Source organism: Oryctolagus cuniculus, chromosome 15 (genome assembly GCF_964237555.1).
Source record: "Oryctolagus cuniculus chromosome 15, mOryCun1.1, whole genome shotgun sequence".
In the NCBI taxonomy this organism is placed as follows: Eukaryota; Metazoa; Chordata; class Mammalia; order Lagomorpha; family Leporidae; genus Oryctolagus; species Oryctolagus cuniculus.
This window is the reverse complement of record NC_091446.1, coordinates 51151519-51170161: the sequence shown is the minus strand read 5'-3', so window position 1 is coordinate 51170161 and position 18643 is coordinate 51151519. Positions and strand designations below refer to the sequence as shown.

The window sequence follows — 18643 nt, the reverse complement described above, 5'->3', positions numbered from 1 at the left end:
TTTTAGAAATACATGCGTTAGAATAAACTTGTCTTTTAATTCCACTTTCCAGGATCTTTCTCAAGTACTCTTGTATACAAAGGGCTCCCCTTAGACACATATTAATATCAATTTCTTAAAATTTGACAGAACTATAAACTTAAGTTGGATCAGTTCTAACACCAAAAGAGTTTGTTCAGCTAAACTTTGCAGTATCTCAAAAACAAGGGGGAGAAAAAAACAGCACTGTTGGAGAGAAACTGTAAATGGAAGAAATGTATAAAAAATTCAGCCAAGGCTTTGTAAATGCAGTTCTATTTCCTCTAATTGTCCAATCAAATCAACATTTCTTACCCTCGCTGAACTTGAGAAATAATTTGTTTTGCATTTCTCTATCATTATTCAGCTCATCTCTCTGTATGGTACTGCATGATTATATCAACAAGGAGTGCTGTCATTTAATAAGGTTTCCGGTAAAAACAAATCTATATCGTGCAACGACCTTGAATTTGACTATTTTGCAAACATGTATGTATTTTCATATTGTTTTTCTTTAATAAGTTTGGAAATGATTTTAAGGTTTGCTCACTTGTATATATTTTCTAGAAATACAAAATAAATCACACAGATATCCTACGGAAAGATGGTCTTGTAGTATTGCTCAACTCATATGGAAATTTAGTCAGTCATTAATACTCCAGGCTGTCTGTCATTGCCAACTCTGTGATAACTTACCTGAGAAATCTGAGACTTGATTTTTCACAGGAATAAGCAGCATAAGAAAAAATAGCACACTACCATCAATGCAGTACTGATTAACTTAAGTATTGAATGTGATTGCAGAATTCTGCATATTTATTTTTTTATCAGAGAAGAAACATTAATTAAGAAAATAATAATAACTTTACTGATGTGTACCATTTTAGTGAGTCAATAGTGACTTTTTGGGTGTTTCTGATTTTTCCATATACAACCCACTGGTGATACAGAGGAACATACCACCACCTGCCTCATGCAGCATACGTTCTCCTTGGAAATTAAGACAGCAAATAGGGGTGAACATTTGGTACAGTGGAAAGACACCACTCGGGCCACCTGTAGCCCACATTAGAGCTTCTTCAAGTCTAAGCTCCCTTTCCAATCTAGCTTCCTGCTAACACACACCCTAGGAGGCAGAAGGTGATGGCTCATGTACTTGGGTCCCTGCCACCCACTTGGGAGATCTGGAATAAATTCTAGGCTCCAGGCCTCAGGCTGGTCCACTACTAGTGCAAGCATTTGGGGAATGAACCAGCGAATGGAAGATCTCTTTCTCTGCATTTTAAATAGACAGATAATAAATAGATCATTAGGAGGGTGAATGACACTGCAGAGGAGAAACAGAGCTCTGGATCTGCGTAACAAGGAGTCTAGGCTGGTGACAGGACTCCCATACCAGAGTCTCCTGTGGTGAGACTTGGAGGGTGAACAGGAGTCAAGCAGACAAAATGTGGAGACGAGAAACCAGGCTGTTCCAGGTCAAAGCAGTTATAGACAGGAAGGTCCAGGGGCTACAGGGGAAATTCACCAAGGCTAAGACTAGAATCCACGGTGTGCAAAGGAGAATCATTCCTGAAGATGCTGATAGTGCTGCCTCCCCTCAACTGTCAGCATCTGTGGGGTTTTCCACAACTGAGGCCAGTGCATATTCTAGCATCACTCAGCGATTACTCCGCTCAGGGGTCTAAGGCCGTGACCCTTAGCCCCAGCTCCAGACCTTCCTTCGGGGACGGGAGGTTGCACTTTGACCCTCACGGCTTGGCTTCTTCCTCTCCTCACCCCTCTCCCTTTTCACCTTACTTCATACACAGGTGTTGACCCCAACAAATGTCTCACGTTAACCTCCCTCTGAGGCTGTGTTTCCAACCTGGGATCACATGTGTGTTGGGCTAAAAGCTGAAAGATGGACAGAATACAGTTTGTTCAGGGCCCTGTCTAGAATTCAGCCTAAGGGTTGAGAATAAAGGTGTGACAAGGTTACTAAACTTCATGACAGACATGCAAACTCTCAAACAGAATAGGGGAATACAAAGAGAGAGACAAAAGAAAAAAACCATCACCCACTACAGAATTTTTCCACACACCATGAGGCTGATGGCTAGCAGGGTGGACCTACTCGAAGCCTTTAATGAGAAGGAAATTACGTTATAATCATAATAGATCCATGCCTCAATCTGTATACAGGTTGTCCTCACACCAATCTTGCGATGCTCAAAGTTCTGAGTAGTACCAGAGAACCAAGATGGGCCTGTGTTAAAAAAAAAATTCTTACATGGAACCACATGAACCTGTTGATAAAGTGAGGATACTTCCAAAAGTTCATGGGAAAATGGATTTAAAAAATGAGTTTCTCCTGTAGAGGTGAAATTGACACTAAAACAATGACTTGATTAGCCCTTGTCCTGACTGTTGAGGAACAGTTTATTCTTTAGTATTTTCTTGTTCTACTTAATACCATTGGTTGAACTCAATTATTCTAAGGTGTTTTAACTTTAACTGAAAATGGATCCCTGTTAAAAATAAGAGTGGGAATAAGAGAGGGAGGAGATGTACAGTTCAGCACATGCTCACTTGGACTTACCCCTAACAGTAGAGCTAGAAACATGCCATGGACTCCAAATCCCATTAAGTTGGCAGGTACCAACGCCATCTTACTAGTTAAAGTGATCAGGTTAAGTTCATAATTGACCACAAAGATAGGATTGTCAAAGGGATCACATAAAGAAGACTACTGTCTGCTAATGCTGATAAAATTAAAAAGGAGAGAATGATCCAACATGAGAAGTGGGATACACAGCAGACTCATAGAATGGCAAATGACCTAAACAGCACCCCGGCCTCAGAATCAGCCCTTAAGGCATTCGGATCCAGCTAAAAATCCCATGAGAGTTTCTGAGGCATGGAAAGCCAAGACACTGTGGCAAAAAAAAAAATGACCTAAATGAAAGATCTCTGTGAGTGAGATCTCAGCGGAAAGAACGGGCCATCAAAGAAGACAGTGCCTTTCTCTGAAGGGAGGAGAGAACTTCCACTTTGATTATGGCCTTGTCTAAATAAGGCCAGAGTTTGTGAACTCAAGAGGCTTCCATAGCCTTGGCAGCTCATGACAAGAGCCTCGGGTGATTACTGACATCATAAACAAGAGTGTCAATTGTTAAATCAGCAACAGGAGTCACTGTACACTGTGTCCTTAATGTGTTATACTATGCAAATTAACAGTAAAACTAGTCTTCAAACAGTACTTTATACTTTGTGTGTCTGTGTGGGTGCAATCTGTTGAAATCTTTACTTAGTATATACTAAGTTGATCTTCTGCATATAAAGATAATTAAAAATGAATCTTAATGAAGAATGGGATGGGAGAGGGAGTAGGAGATGGGATGGTTTGCGGGTGGGAGGGTGGTTATGGGGGGAAAACACTACAATTCAAAAGTTGTACTTTCAAAATTTATATTTATTAAATAAAAGTTTTAAAAAATGGGTTTCTATTGGTATAAAAAAGCTCTAATTCATGCATAATTCTTTCATAACACACATTCTTCCATGAACATTCTGAAGACCTCTTATATTCATAGATTTAGGAAATTTTACACCAAAATGTAGTTATTTTCTATTTCATTTTTTCTAAAGATGTTTATTTGAGAGGTAGAGTTACAGACCGAAAGAGGGAGAGACAGAGAGAAAGGCCTTCCATCCATTGGTTCACTCCCCAAATGGCTGCAATGGCCAGAGCTGGGCAGATCCAAAGCCAGGAGCCAGAAACTTCTTCCAGGTTTCCCATGTGATGTGGGGACCCAAGCATTTGGGCTATCTTCCACTACTTTCCCAGGCCATAAGCAGAGAGGTGGATTGGAAAACGAGCAGCCAGGACATGAGGCCCAGCCCACCGTGCCACAGTACCAGCCCCTATCTTCTATTTCTGTAAGTTTCAGTTCTCCATCATAAACAGGGATGATAATTCCTACATGGCAGGGTGACTGCAATCTAGCACAGGAACCAAGATACAGCAGACACATTTTTAAGATGTGTATTTTGTATTATTTTCCCAATCTCAGCTAACGGGTTTGTTAAACACAAATAATACTAATTCTTTCATTAGCTGGCTATGAATGCATGTGTTGAATCAAAATTGTCCTAGAAGGCAGTTTGAGATACTTGAATGGTATGCTTTAACAGCACGTGGCATGCTGCAATCAAAGGTGCCCTCCACTTACAAGGGAGCTAATGCCCGAGGGTGAATAGTTTCAGCAGCACAAGCACAAAGAAGAAAAATAACCCCTGACCATGGCGTCAGAACAGACTACATTTTCCACGTAGTCCCCTTCTGCAGTCAGAAATGAAGAGCTGGGAAAAGAACAGAATCTATCACATCATAGATAATGCATGCTTAGAAAAAAAGTATTTTACTTTCTTTTCTCTTTTTCCTAGTATAAAAAGGAAGGAGGAATCAATTCTAGTTAAATCGGATGTTTTACAAACTCACCCTAATTGTCACCATCTCTACCTTTGTCGAAAGGCCACTGTGACCTAAGTCCTGGACAATTAGAACTTGTATGGCAGCAAGTGAGGGAATGAAAATTCATTCACTAAGATCTGCTTGATGGCCAGTTACAGAAACCAAATCTGCTTGCAGATGTGGAAATGCCCATGCTGGTTCTGGGTGTTTTTACTACTCTTGCACTATATATGGTACACTACCCAGCACTCCCAAAATACTGATTTTATATTTAGACAAAGAAAACAATTTTTTTTAAAAAAAGATTTATTTGAAAGAGTTACACAGAGAGAGGAGAGACAGACAGAGAGAGAGAGAGAGATCTTCCATCCTCTGGTTTACTCCCCAATTGGCTGGAGATGCACTGATCTGAAACCAGGAGCTTCTTCTGGGTCTCCCACGTGGGTGCAGGGGCCCAAGGACTTGGGCCATCTTGCACTGCTTTCCTAGGCCATAGCAGAGAGCTAGATTGGAAGTGGAGCAGCTGGGTCTCGAACTGGTGCCCATATGGGATACCGTCACTTCAAGCCAGGGCGTTAACCTGCTGCGCCACAGCGCGGGCCCCGAAAACAATTTTTTGATATGCCAGAAGGTCAAGTAACGCCTGGAGCTGTTGCAGACAACTTGACAGCAAATTCCTTTGTAAAAGTGTTTCCTGTGAAAAATGGATCCTTTTGCCTCTTTACTGAGAATTTTGAAATTCATTTTCAGCTAATATAAAGTTACCACCAATTTCCTGCAAACCCAAACACAATTTTGAAGCCTCCAAATTATGATGACAAAGAAATATTTCCAATTTCACTTCAGTGTCAAGTGAAATGAAGAACATTCAGGACTCCCCAAATCATCATCATTCCTCTTCATCCAGTTCACACATACAGTAAGCAGAAATAAACTATTTATCAAATCCATATGGACGCTTGGAAATGTTAGCAACTGTGTTTAAAACAAAAATAAATTCAACCATGTCAGCATTTCAGGAACTTAGAGCCAAAGACCACAGTTCGAACATGCCAAAAATCTCATTCTAACCAGAAAGCATCTTCAAACTTTTCCAGAATGAATATTTTTATCAAAATGACCCAGACTCTGAAGAGCTTAATTGAACACTGGCACCTGGATGGAAACATTGACCTAAAGGCCTTGCCAAGCGGACAAGGCAGAGAGAGGGGTGTCACTTCCAACTATGTGCCTTTGCTTAATGTCAAGGTGGCAGATGAGCGATTAAATACAGAGAGGCGGGCAAGGTGGTGCACCACGTTAAGCTTTCACTTGGGATCTGTGCATCCCATATCACAGTGCTTGGTCTGAGTCCCAGCTACTCTGTTCTGATCCAGTTTCCTGTTAACATGCCTGGGCAGCAGATGATGGCCCAAGCACTTGGGTTTCCACCACCAATATAGGAGACTCAGATGGAATTCCAGACTCCTGGATTCAGCCTGGCCCAGAGTTCCAGGGAGGGAGAGAAATGGAAAGGGAAAGGGAGAGGGAGAGGGAGGGGCAAAGGGGGGATCTTCCAACTGCTGGTTCACTTCCTAAATGGCCATAATAGCTGGGACAGACCAGGCTGAAACCAGGAGCCTGGAGCGCCCTCTGGGCCTCCAGTTGGTTACAGGGGTCCAAGTACTTGAGCCATCTTCTGTTGCTTTCCCAGGTGCATCAGCATGGAACTGGAGAAGAAGTGGAGTAGCTGGGATTCAAACCTGTGTTCCTAGGGATGGAAGCATTGCAGGCGGTGGCTTAACCTGCTGCACCTCAACACTGTCTCCAAATACCATGTCTTTATGAAACAACAGAAGTATCAAAGAAGGTGTTAAGCTCCTGTACTCACACAGGAACTTATTCCTGTGGCCATGGGGTCATAAATGTTCCCATTCATTGACACACACACTTACTCCCCAAACTTTCTGAACTCTCACTACACACACAGCACCTCTTCAAGGACTGGTGATTGCTTCACACAGTCTATTAGAGAGCCATAGAAACTAGAAGAATTACAGCTGCTCAGGAATTACACCTATTTTCATGACATCATGATTATCTAATTTTTATACACATTAATGGAGTAAAATGTTAAGAAAACATAAACTGGTTTTTCTGCTAAATGAATATATGTCCAGTTTCCAAAAATTATATTTTAAATACAAAGAAAGATTCGGTCTTCAGAGATTTTTATATTTGAAAGGCTGACGGACAGAAACAGAGAGAGAGAGAGAGAGACAGACAGACAGACAGACAGACATAAATAAATAAATAGAGGAAAGAGGACAGAGACAGAGAAGTCTTCCAACTGCTGGTTCATTTCTCAAACGGCCACGATGACCAGGGCTAGTCCAGGCCGAAGCCAGGAGCCCAGAACACTAACCGGGTCTCTGAGGTGGGTGGCAAAGGCCAAGTACCTAGATCATCCTCTGCTGCTTTCTCAGGCACCTTCGCAGGGAGCCAGATCCGCAGCAGAGCAGCTGGGACTCAACCAAGTGTTCCAGTGTCGGCTGCCAGTTTCACAAGTGGCAGGTTAACCCACTGTGCCATGACACCAGCTCCAGCATCTACTTTTCAACAGAATTTTTTTATGAATATCTCAGTTATTCTGGGTTTTGAAAATCACTTTTTAAACTATAAGTGACTCTGTTCACTTAGGCATTAAGCTTTCTCAAGGAGAATGAAATGCATCAACTATAACCAGAAATGAGATTTTTCATCATATATGTATTATTTTGTTACTGTTTCATAGAAAATTTCATTTTTTCTCAGTAAATTCACTTGGATTTTTAAAAGAAAAGAGCAACACTAACTCCCTTCATTTTTTAAGGCAAATGTTAACATTAGTGAGATGTAGGTTATAAAGTTCTGGAAGATTAGCATTCATGCCTACTTTTTAACAAATTGCTTACATTTCTTAAGCAACTTCAATCTCCCCCCACCCTACACACACACACTCCTTTCTCCGTCTGGACTCAAGAGCCTGCCAAGTTCTCCAAGGAAAAAGTTTCATTTTACATAAAAACAGTCTGAAGATCTGATTTCCCCTGGGGTAAACTTGTTCCTTTGTACATAGATTAAAAGATATTTCCCATCGATTGAGTTACTAAGCCTTAATAAGCAACTACGGAACATTCCATGGTAAGAGATGTATATATTTAAGATGATCACAAAAATAAAGAGAGAGGCCAATTCCAGTCACTCAAAAAAAAAAAAAAAAAAAAAGGAGCCAGTAGGTTTCTTTTCACTGTGTAAGTAGTGGGGCCTAAGTTGCAGTCTCCTATTTGTGCATATGACATATACTAGAAACATTATCCGCTGAAATCAGATTTAATGACTAAGGTAGTCAAAAATACACTTTAACTTGAGTATGCACAGATGCAAGGTCAATGCCAAGATCCTATTTTAGAAGCTCCAGTCCCAAGAAAAGGACAGGCTACCCAGTGCCAATGGAGCAGGGCATCTATAAGTTATGTAAAATGATGATTTTTAACTTCTCTGCACCTCTTTGCACATTTGAGATTGGAAGCCCATCTCATCAAAGTGTTATTTAAAAGAATGAGATGAATTATAACACACCTGTAGTCCAATATCTGACTAAACAGGTGCTTCATAGGTTACAGTTTTCAGTATTAGTATTTAAAAATTAAATCCACTGTGCACAGTATCAATCATATTTTTCATCTTCCGTTCTTCCCATTCAAGGTTACAAAGATTTCATTTTAATGGTTAGGGAAGAACTGATCAGATTACTACATTTTCAATTTAATAAAATATGTATCTACACAGGAAGAGATTCAAATACCTGTAGATACAAAAAAATTAACAGAAAAATTTCAAGTAACTACATTTCATAAGAAAAATGGCATTAACAACATTAAAGTTGGTCTTGGCACTATCCATACTTGATCTTAGCCAAAAGGCTGCGAAGTGATTCTTGGCACTCTCTAATGAAAAGGTATCTGTGTGTTGAGTGTGCAACCATTCTACACAATGCTGTTAAGAAAGATAAATCAAAAGAATAACAAGGCAAATTTTCAAGAGCTACTCCAGCATTAAAAAATTTTCTTACTCTTTTCCTGAAAATGTGATTCAGGGAAACCAAGAACCTATCAGTTCAGACAGTGACACATTTGTGGGATCAGACTAGAAATCCAGGTTGTCTAACAAGTCTGAGGCAGCCATAACACATCATGAATTCAATGAGGACCCACAGGGCCACAATCTGAAAAGTTCCAGAAAGCAGGTGAACCAGATGGATATATACAAGCAAAATAACAAACCTACAAACAAACACAGTTCTGCTTTATTCCAAAAATAGCTCTTTCTGCCTCTTGCTATGATGTGTTCATAATACTGGTGAAATATATTTCCATTCTGTTCATCTCTTTGCTTAAGACTAGGAGGTGATGAAGACAGTAACAAACTAGTGGAAAGAGTAGACAACCCATGCTGTGAGCAAGAACTAATGGACACCAGAGATAAGATGGGGTAGAGAGATAATTCAATGCTTTAAAATGTTTGCTGAATTACATTTAGGGAAGAGCCTGGAGTTGTGGTTGCATTACGGTTGCATGGGGACTGCCAGGAAGTGGAAGTTATAGATGGAAGGAGTGGGCTAAGCAAAACCTCATAGCTTCTCTACATACTTGAGTCCGCCACAAATGTACACGGCTTTGTGTGGTCGACATTTGCAAAGAAAAATTCCTAAGGGAAAGGCTGTGTTCCTTACCAGTAATTCATAATAACTGTAAGTTAGGCAGCCAGACTACATAAGCTTCTCAATTCCCATCACAAATGGGAAGGTGTAGGAGCCGGCTCTGTGGCACAGTAGGTTAATCCTCCGCCTGCACCGCCGGCATCCCATAGGGGCGCCAGTTCTAGTCCCGGCTGCTCCTCTTCCAATACAGCTCTCCACTGTAGCCTGGGAAAGCAGTGGAGGATGGCTCAAGTTCTTGGGTCTCTACACCCACATGGGAGACTGGGAGGAGGCACTTGACTCCTGGCTTCGGATCAGCGCAGCACCAGCTGTAGCAGCCATTTGGGGAGTGAACCAACAGAAGGAAGACCTTTCTGTCTCTCCCTCTCGCTGCCTGTAACCCTACCTCTCAAATAAATAAATAAAATCTTGAAAAAAAAATGGGGAGGTGTATGAGCGAACTGTATTTTTATGTGTAAGAGAGGGTGGGCACTTCACCTTACATGTGCAACAGATAGGCATCTGAAATCAGACACTGGGCAGTCAGTTAAGAGAGGAAATGGACCACTAGTACTGGCAACAAGACCCTCTGATAGTCTATTTGCTTTCATCTCTTGAACTTCATTCTCATTAAGGGGGACCTGGAGCCCTCAACAAGTAACTGGAGATTCAAGGAGAAACAGATACCCAAAGGTGCACCATCTGTCTCTCAAGACAGGGCAGCCACAGGTTGGGGCAGACATGTTCTGCAGATTGCCAGTCCACACACCAAAACCTGGAATCCTGTAAATCAGCAAGAGAACCTGCCCCTGCAGCAACTGCTTCTTGTGCTGCTGGAGGGACAAGAAGGGCAGAGCCCAAGCCCAGGAAGACGGAGAATGGCTGGGAGGATGAAGAGCCTCCTGGTGACACTAAGGGGTCCTGTACAATAGCTCTGAGATGGCCAAGATCACAACTTTAGATGTTCTGGAGCTAAAAGGTGACCTAGATGTTCACTGGAGTGGAGTGGGACAGCTAGAGATATGGTCAGATCAGTCCTAAGCAGCCACGGAATATTTGTGTATTTGCAAAATCTGTCTCTCTCTCTCTCTCTCTCTCTCTCTCTCTCTCTCTCTCTCTCTCTCTCACACACACACACACACACAGTTCTTTCACTCAAACATCATACTGAACTTCTATAATAAGACAATCTCATTTTTCTCTTTGTAAAGAGCCATGAGATTATAAAATGACTAGATTGTGTAACTAGGAAGTTATGTAGTGCCTAGATTATGTAACATCTAAAAATCATGGATGCATTTATTTTCTTTCAACCTATGATGTAATTCTCACTGGAAAACATGCATAAGTTATGAGGTGTTTGCACATGTAACATTTCAAAACTGGCTAGCAAAAGCCCTGATCGGCTGTTACATAAGGCATTCTTCCATACATGAAACTCAATTACTAAAGGAACATTAGCTTGGCAACTCAAAGTCTTTAAATCACAGAACATTTAGTAAACCAGAGTCATATTGACACTAACTGTTTCCATCTTACTTGGTTTTAGCTCATTAACAAGTTTCTTTTTGCTGGTTTCAAGAATCCAATTTAATTTTTGCTAAACACTCCTAAGGATGCTAAGGATCACTATATTGTGAAACTAATGAGCAACCCACAAACTGAATAACAAATTGGATATCATCACAACCCAGGCCATTTCATCTCTTAGACTTCTTCTAAGTAGTCACTTCCTTCTGTGGCTGAAACTTTCTACCAGTGCAACTCTCGAATGCCACCAACCAGACAAGTTCTCTGGGTTATTATGGCTCCCAGGACCCTGTCCTCCGTGCAGGCTTCAATCCTCTCTGTGCCATCCCAAACCCTGAGCTGACTATTTGACCTTTTCATCAAACACCCTCGAATCTCCACTTAGCAGGTCCTCTGCCATACCCATCTCACCACTCTCTCCCACAGTCATCCCCTTATCTGCTGTCTCCACTTCTCAGTGACGCAAGAACTAGCAACTCAACTACAAATTCATACCATGCAGTACAGCTGGATACTCAGTTCAGTACGGCAAGATTTTTATTCATCTTTTTCATCTTTGATAAGCAGCTGTTTCAAACTTCTGCCAGTTTCAAGTCTCTAAACCATTCCCCCTATTCACCCAAGAGATGATTTATCTCTAAACTGATAAAAGTGAAGGAAATTTACATTGAATTTTCTCCCTTTTACCTCAAACCTAATATCCTTCCTCTTTTCTTCTTCTCAGCAAGCCTAGGAAAATATGTTCAAACTGATTTTCATGCACATTTTCCCAGCACCTGCTACAAGCCAAACATTTCACCGGGTATGCATCTGGCAAAATCAACAGTCTCAGTCATTTAAGTCTGCAACCATACGTAGCAGAGTCTAACGAGGACTACAGAAACTGAAATAGGTTAGTCTACTACGATGCACAAGGTGACAGTGGAAGGACTTACAAAGGGAGGTGAATTGCCCAGTGCAAGTTAAGTCTCGCTCCAACACCCGTTCTTCAATCTACCACTGCAAGGGGCAACTCCAGGAGAGCAATTTCCTTTAGCGTCAGTCTCTTCTCTACACTCTCAGGCTAACAGCCCACTCAGTGACTTTACTCTTACAGAAAAAGTAAAAACAAAACAAAACAATAAAATAAGCCCACTTCATCTCAACCCACTGATGTAACAAACAATGACCCCATCTACTGTCAATTATAAAGCAGGTACCTTAACATATCAGCTGCTGCCTCTCCCTTTTCTGATGATATTCTTCTAAATTGCTACTTAAGAAACTGCTTTCTCAAATATTACTACTGCAGCCATTACTTAACTTAACATGATGTCTTCTACAATGGAGGCAGATATTTTCTGATTTAAAAAAACTTGCTCCAATATGTTTTATTATTTAATATATGTGATGGTATTATGAAATAACACATATGAACTCTCAAAAATCTTTAAATGGTAAACCAACAAATATGTTTTACACTCAATTTAACAGAATCAAGACCAACAGACTTTAGAAGAAAAAAATTCAATTACTGAACACTATTCCTTCTCTTCTAGAATAAGGTCCAATATAAAACATGAGGCTAAGGAAAGCCAGAGTTTGTTTCCTATGAGCATGTAATGGACATGACCACCCCAGTGCATCGTCTCATTCAGGCATCCGTTCCAAATGCTGCAGAAGAACTCAGGTATGATTGTTCATGGAAACTGGATGGATTCACTGCTTCCCTTAGTCATATGCAATTTTCTTGCCACTCATCTATAAAACTCTACCAAGTGCTGAGTTTTCAAATATCTGCATGCTAATGTGATCATGAGGAAAAATAGAGAAAGAATGAAATGCTAATGCTTATTACTATCTAGTAAATATTTCAGAATCCCCATGGAGCACACTTAACGACTATATTGTTGGTAACGGAACTATTTTTCCTCACTTGGTTCCAATCACTAACCACGACTTTAAGAAGAGTACAAGAAGTTGACAGAAATGGTCTCATGGCTGAGTCCCTCCCCTGTGACTGGCCATCACTGTTCCCTAGGCTGGCAGGAGCCACATCGCTGCTGTCAACGGCCTGGGAGCCCTAGACCCTCCGGATGACACCCAGGTGAAGGAGCTGCTGCCCTGCCGAAATCACGCCCGTCCAGACCCTCCCCGTCTCTGGCTTCCCCAAATCACGTCTATTTTTCTCTTTGTTGACAACAATCTGATGTGCCTGGAAACTGCTTCAAGTGCCTATGTTCCACTTGGGATCATTTTAATACTTTAGCAGATGGTTGGAAAAGATTTTTCTTAAAAGGAGCCGTGACCTCTAAATCACTTTGCCGTATTTCTTCACTGATATATAAAATACTGCTGAGGTGACTGCAGTGGCTTTTCTGCCAAGGAGTCATTAATCAACCTGGAAACAGATACCACCTTCATTTTCCACTGTGTAGGGATTATCCCAATTACCCAGGATAGCCCTCTGGGCTTCCCTCAAACAGACCTTGAGACAAGAACTTGGGTTAGGTTGGGCTCCTTTGGATAGCTGATTCAGGAATCCATCCTAGAGAACCTAATTTAGGGAGTGAGGAAAATCTGACTGAGAGGAGTATGAGGGCCAATAAAGGGAATGGGATGGAATGGTGGAAGTCACTGCTGGGCTCAATCCTCCTGCAACTCCCAGAGGAGACCCAGTGAGGGGAAGGGAAATGATGCACCTCTGTTCCCACTCCAGTCCTCCACTGGGTAGAGGGTGCTCCTTGGAGAGTTCCACCCCCAGCATCCGGCAGCGCCTGACACTTGAGATGGGAAGCTGTCAGTGGGCCTGAAAAACATCCACCGCAAGTGAACTCAAGAGGTTGGACAAGGTCAAATTAACAGCATCGGCTACAGCAACTGATCACCCAATTCGCTGCTTTTATCACATCATGCTATTCTGATTTTTTTAAAAAAAAATCTCTGCCAGGTCTGTCATCAAATATAACCAACTACACTTACCTTCCAGCGCTTAACTCCTCCTTCTTCTTTTTTTTTGACAGGCAGAGTGGACAGTGAGAGAGAGAGACAGAAAGAAAGGTCTTCCTTTGCCGTTGGTTCACCCTCCAATGGCCGCCGCGACCAGCGCACTGCGACCAGCGCGCTGCGGCCTGCACACCGTGCTGATCTGATGGCAGGAGCCAGGTACTTATCCTGGTCTCCCATGGGGTGCAGGGCCCAAGCACTTGGGCCATCCTCCACTGCACTCCCTGGACACAGCAGAGAGCTGGCCTGGAAGAGGGGCAACCGGGACAGAATCTGGCACCCTGACCAGGACTAGAACCTGGTGTGTCAGCGCCACAAGGCGGAGGATTAGCCTAGTGAGCCGCGGCGCCAACTTTAACACCTTCTTATCAATGACCTCTGTGACACCCAATTCCATGTTTCCCGTTGTCTACAGGGCAGCTGAGCTTCTCTTGGGGTCGCTAGCCCTCACTCATCCACCCAACCTATCCAACCCTCCTGGCCACCACCTTTTCCAAGGCGTCCACTTCCACCAAACAGCCTCTCTTTCCTACAACAAACAATGACCCTCTCTAGATTTAATGTTCCCCACACAGAACATATCTCCCCTCCCTCAACACAAATTCTGTGCCCCCTTTTGAGATCCACACTAGGAGCTACCAACAATGAAGGAATATTTTCCTTAGCTACCCTAGTCTCAATGGTAAACCACACTACTTGAAAAGATTTGTTTTAGATGAGGACAGGCATCCCCAGGCAAACTTGAGTGAAATCAATGTACCTTTCTTAATGTCTTCCAACACTCACTTTAGTAGTGCCCATTAACCAAGGATCACTAGGAATACACCCATAGTAGCTAAACAGAGCTTTTGTTAGCAGAGGAGAGAGCACATCAGATATGCAGGCATATTGAAAAGAAATTGGCAGATGATTAATACATGATTTATGTTTGTTTGGGGTGTTTCCAAAGAGGATTTAAGAATATAAAGGTCAGGTTTAGATTAGAAGCTATTGGGAAGTAATGCATTGCATTCATTCAACAAGTTTTTTTAAAGATTTATTTATTTAATTGAAAGGCAGAGATGGAGATGGAGATGGAGATGGAGATGGAGATGGAGATAGAGATGAAGGGAGAGGGAGAAAGAGTTGAGGGAGAGGAAGATGAGGGAGAGGGAGAAGGAGCTGAGGGAGAGGGAGAGAGGGAAGGAATACATCTACCACCTACTGTTTCACTCCCCAGGCCAAAACCAGGAATTTCTTCCAGATCTCCCACTTGGGTACAGGGGCCCAAGGGCATGGGCCATCTTTGGTTGCTTTTCTCAGATGCATGAGCAGGGAGCTGGATCAGAAGTGGAGCAGCCAGGACTCAAACCAGCGTCCATATGAGATGCCAGCACTGCAAGTGGAAGCTTAACCTTCCGTGCCACAGCATCCACCCCCTCACAACAAATTTTATCTAGAAGGCTCTTCAGACATCCACATCACAAGTCACAGGTTCTAGTCCTGCATTTGCTTCCAAATTAGACTTCCTGTTTCCTGGGAAGCAGTAGTGATGGCTCAAGTACTTGGGCTCTGGTACCCACACAAGAGACTGAGACCAAGTTCATGTCTTGTACCTGCCCAAAACAGGCTGTTGTTGGTATCTGAGGAGTGAACCAGGAGACATGAGATTCCTTCATATTCATTCATTCTCATTGTCTCTACCTTTTGAGAAAATAAATTTTAAAAATACAAAGGAGGCGGAGTATCAAGGTTGAGTTAAAATCATCCAAGCTAAAGCAATAGCACTCATTCGGGACTCACAGTAGTCAGAGAGAGGCGTTTTTAACTCCTCGTGTGGTTGGGGAGTGCTTTTGTCCCAGACGTGTTTCAGACATGCTCAAGAAGTAGCCCTGATTATTTATGGTAATCAGACATATTTATGTTCAACTGGAACACTGTAGCTTGGTAGCTGCCAAGGCCAACTCTTTCTCAAAAGTTACTCCAAAGATACCAGTCACTACTGAATTAATTTCGGATTTATTCTAAATATAACGATAATGTAAATGTTATAATTTATCACTCCAGCTTTCTGGCAGACATCATGCACATAAGAAATAAGACACACTGGACTCTGACACAGATCCATGAGCTCACGGTCCAAAGGAAAGGCAATGTCAAGGCTGACAAAGTAGAATGAGCATAAAAAGTGCCAAATGTAAGTAAGGAAAAGTCACTGAGTTAGTGCAGGGACTGGAGCTGCAACCTTCATTCTGGAAGCTGTCCAGAAAGATGTACCACCAGCAATGGATGTGGGACAATGGCTAGGACTGACCATTTGGAAGGAGGAGGCTGGAGAATGCCATTCCGCAGTTGGCATGGAAAGGTACAACCTCGAGGCCAGTACTGTGGCGCAGTGGGTTAAAGCCCCGGCCTGAAGTGCTAGCATCCCATATAGGCACTGGTTCTAATCCCGGCTGCTCCTCTTCCCATCCAGCTCTCTGCTATGGCCTGGGAAAGCAGTAGAAGGTGGCCCAAGTCCTTGTGCCCCTGCACCCATGTGAGAGACCCAGAGGAAGCGCCTGACTTCAGATCGGCGCAGCTCTGGCCATTGCATTGAGGCTATCTGGGGAGTAAGCCACTGAATGGAAGACCTCTCTTTGTGTCTCTACCTCTCTCTGTAACTGTCTTTCAAATAAATAAAATAAATCTCAAAAAAAAAAAAGTACAATTTGGCATAACATATTGGGGAACCAAACATCAAACACTGTGGATAGAAAAGTTTGATTTAAAATACTCAAAAACATTGAGTTTATTCTCAAATGCAAGAGTGTCATTTTGACATCTCTGAAATAGGTAAGTGCAAAAGGTGATTTTTGTTCTCTATTAAGTAAACCGAGTAGTGAAGAAAGTCAATTATACAAAAACTTGGGACTTTAGTTAACGACTCCAACTACAGAAATGCAAGGACAATAGAAATGAAATGCAAGTCGATTCAAAACAATGTAATAAAGTTATACATCTATTCCTTGAATGTAAGGTATTGGAAAATATTCAGAACGTTTTCCCAGTAAAAGAGGAAGCCAAAGCCCAGTACCAGAAATAAAACCAAACTACAGCTTCCTGGGTCTTCTGTTAACCAAGAAAACATATGAATTCAACACTTCTTATCTAATATGTTTTTAGATTTATTTAAGTGGGAAAGACAGAGATCATCCATCCATTGGTTCACTCTCCAAATGGCCGCAAATGCTGAGGCTGGGCCAGGCCAAAGCCAGGACCAGGAATTCCATCTGGGTCTCCCTCACAGGTAGCAGGGCCCAAGCACACTGACCATCTTCCACTGCTTTTCCAGAAGCATTATCAGGGAGCTGGATCTGAAGCGGAGCAGATGGAACTCAAACCAGTGCTCCAATATGGGATGTGCCACAATGCCATTCCCTTCTTGTATAATATTTTAATTATGATTTCCTGAACACATTTCCACATACACATGGAGTCGCACACAATTAATGCTACTGCTATTAAAGATAAAAATCTTCAGCTAATTTACTGAGGAAACTCATCACCCTAAACAGTGATGTGTAATTTACTACCGTCCTTCACAAATCAACACGTTAATACTATTTGTGTCAATTTACTTCTTTCTAGTTGGAAACTGAAATAATCCATAAATTGCTTATAAATACTGCTAGGTAGTAACAGTGAAAAGCTAACAGTTTTTGTGAAACAGAGAGAAGGGAAAGTAACCTTCAATCTCTGAGTAGAAATACAATTTAAATGATTACTTCAGTAGGGGAAAAAATGACTAACTTCTGATCTAAAAGTCTGTGTCCCTCCCAAAATTCCTGTGTTGAAAACCTTCCCCTCCCCACAAGATGGCGGTATGAGGAAGTGGGGTCATTTGGGAGGTGATTACACCAGTAGGGCTCCCCTCATAACTGAGATCAGTGACCTTAGAAGAGAGCCTGTCCACCCCTCTCCCAAGTGAGGGCATACAGGGGTCCCCTGATGAGAAACAGGCCATGACCAGACACCAAAGCTGCTGGCACCTTGATCTTGCATGTTCCAGCTTTCTGAACTGACAGCAAGAGATTTCTACTGTTCGTTAAGTTATACACACAAAGCTAACAGCACCTGCACGGGCTAGGACAGGAACCCACTGAAACAGGGCAAGCAAGGGTTTGAACAAGGCAGCAGAGGGTCAGGACAAACAATCCACAGAGTTACAAATGTGCAGTATTCTGTAAACAGATGAAAACGCCTCTCATCTTCTATGAAGGTAGTGATAAGACAGCAGGACTTCTCTCACTATTTAAATTGGCTGAGGCTGGGAAAGCTCAGTGCTGGCAGGAGGGCAGGGAATAGTTACTTCCCTTTTCAGAAACCAGGCCCTGCCCGGCGGGAGGTCAACAGCCATCTGTGAGGACAGGCGACAATCCTAAAAAATACTTAAGCTGCTCATGTCCTGTGGCCCGAGACTTCTACTTGTAAAATTTATGGTGGTAGGTGTTTGGCACAGCAGTTACGTCACTGCTTGGAACACCACGTGTGACATCTGAGTGCCTGGATTCAAGTTCTCGCTCCTTCACTTTCAATCTAGCTTTCTGCTAATGTGCACCCTGGGAGGCCACGGATTATGGCTCCAGCAGTCGGGTCCCTGCATGCACAGGGAAGACTTGGATTGAGTACCAGTTCCTGCCTTCGACCTAGCCCAATCTCAACTACTGTGGATACTTGCGTAGTGAACAATGGACAGGAGATGTCTTTCCCTCTCTCAGAAAAAATAATTAAAAACATTATAGAAAAAAAAAGATAACCCAAGTCCTATTAAAACAGGTCGAGTTCTATTATTAAATTACCAATCCCACACATGTACATTCATGCAGCTACAAAAATAATATTATTAACTATGTATCTGTATGGAAGATGCTCTCTCATTATCTGTTAAGAAAAATCCAACTGCAAAAAATGTG

General features: G+C 42.2%; 1 protein-coding gene and 1 pseudogene across 4 annotated transcripts in view; both read right to left on the bottom strand.

The window, feature by feature from the left end:
- The window catches only part of BICC1 (BicC family RNA binding protein 1), a 339573-nt gene that overhangs the window by 101539 nt on the left and 219391 nt on the right, over nt 1-18643 (bottom strand). The window lies entirely within an intron of this gene.
- On the bottom strand, nt 8266-8430 carry LOC127484299 (U2 spliceosomal RNA; annotated as a pseudogene).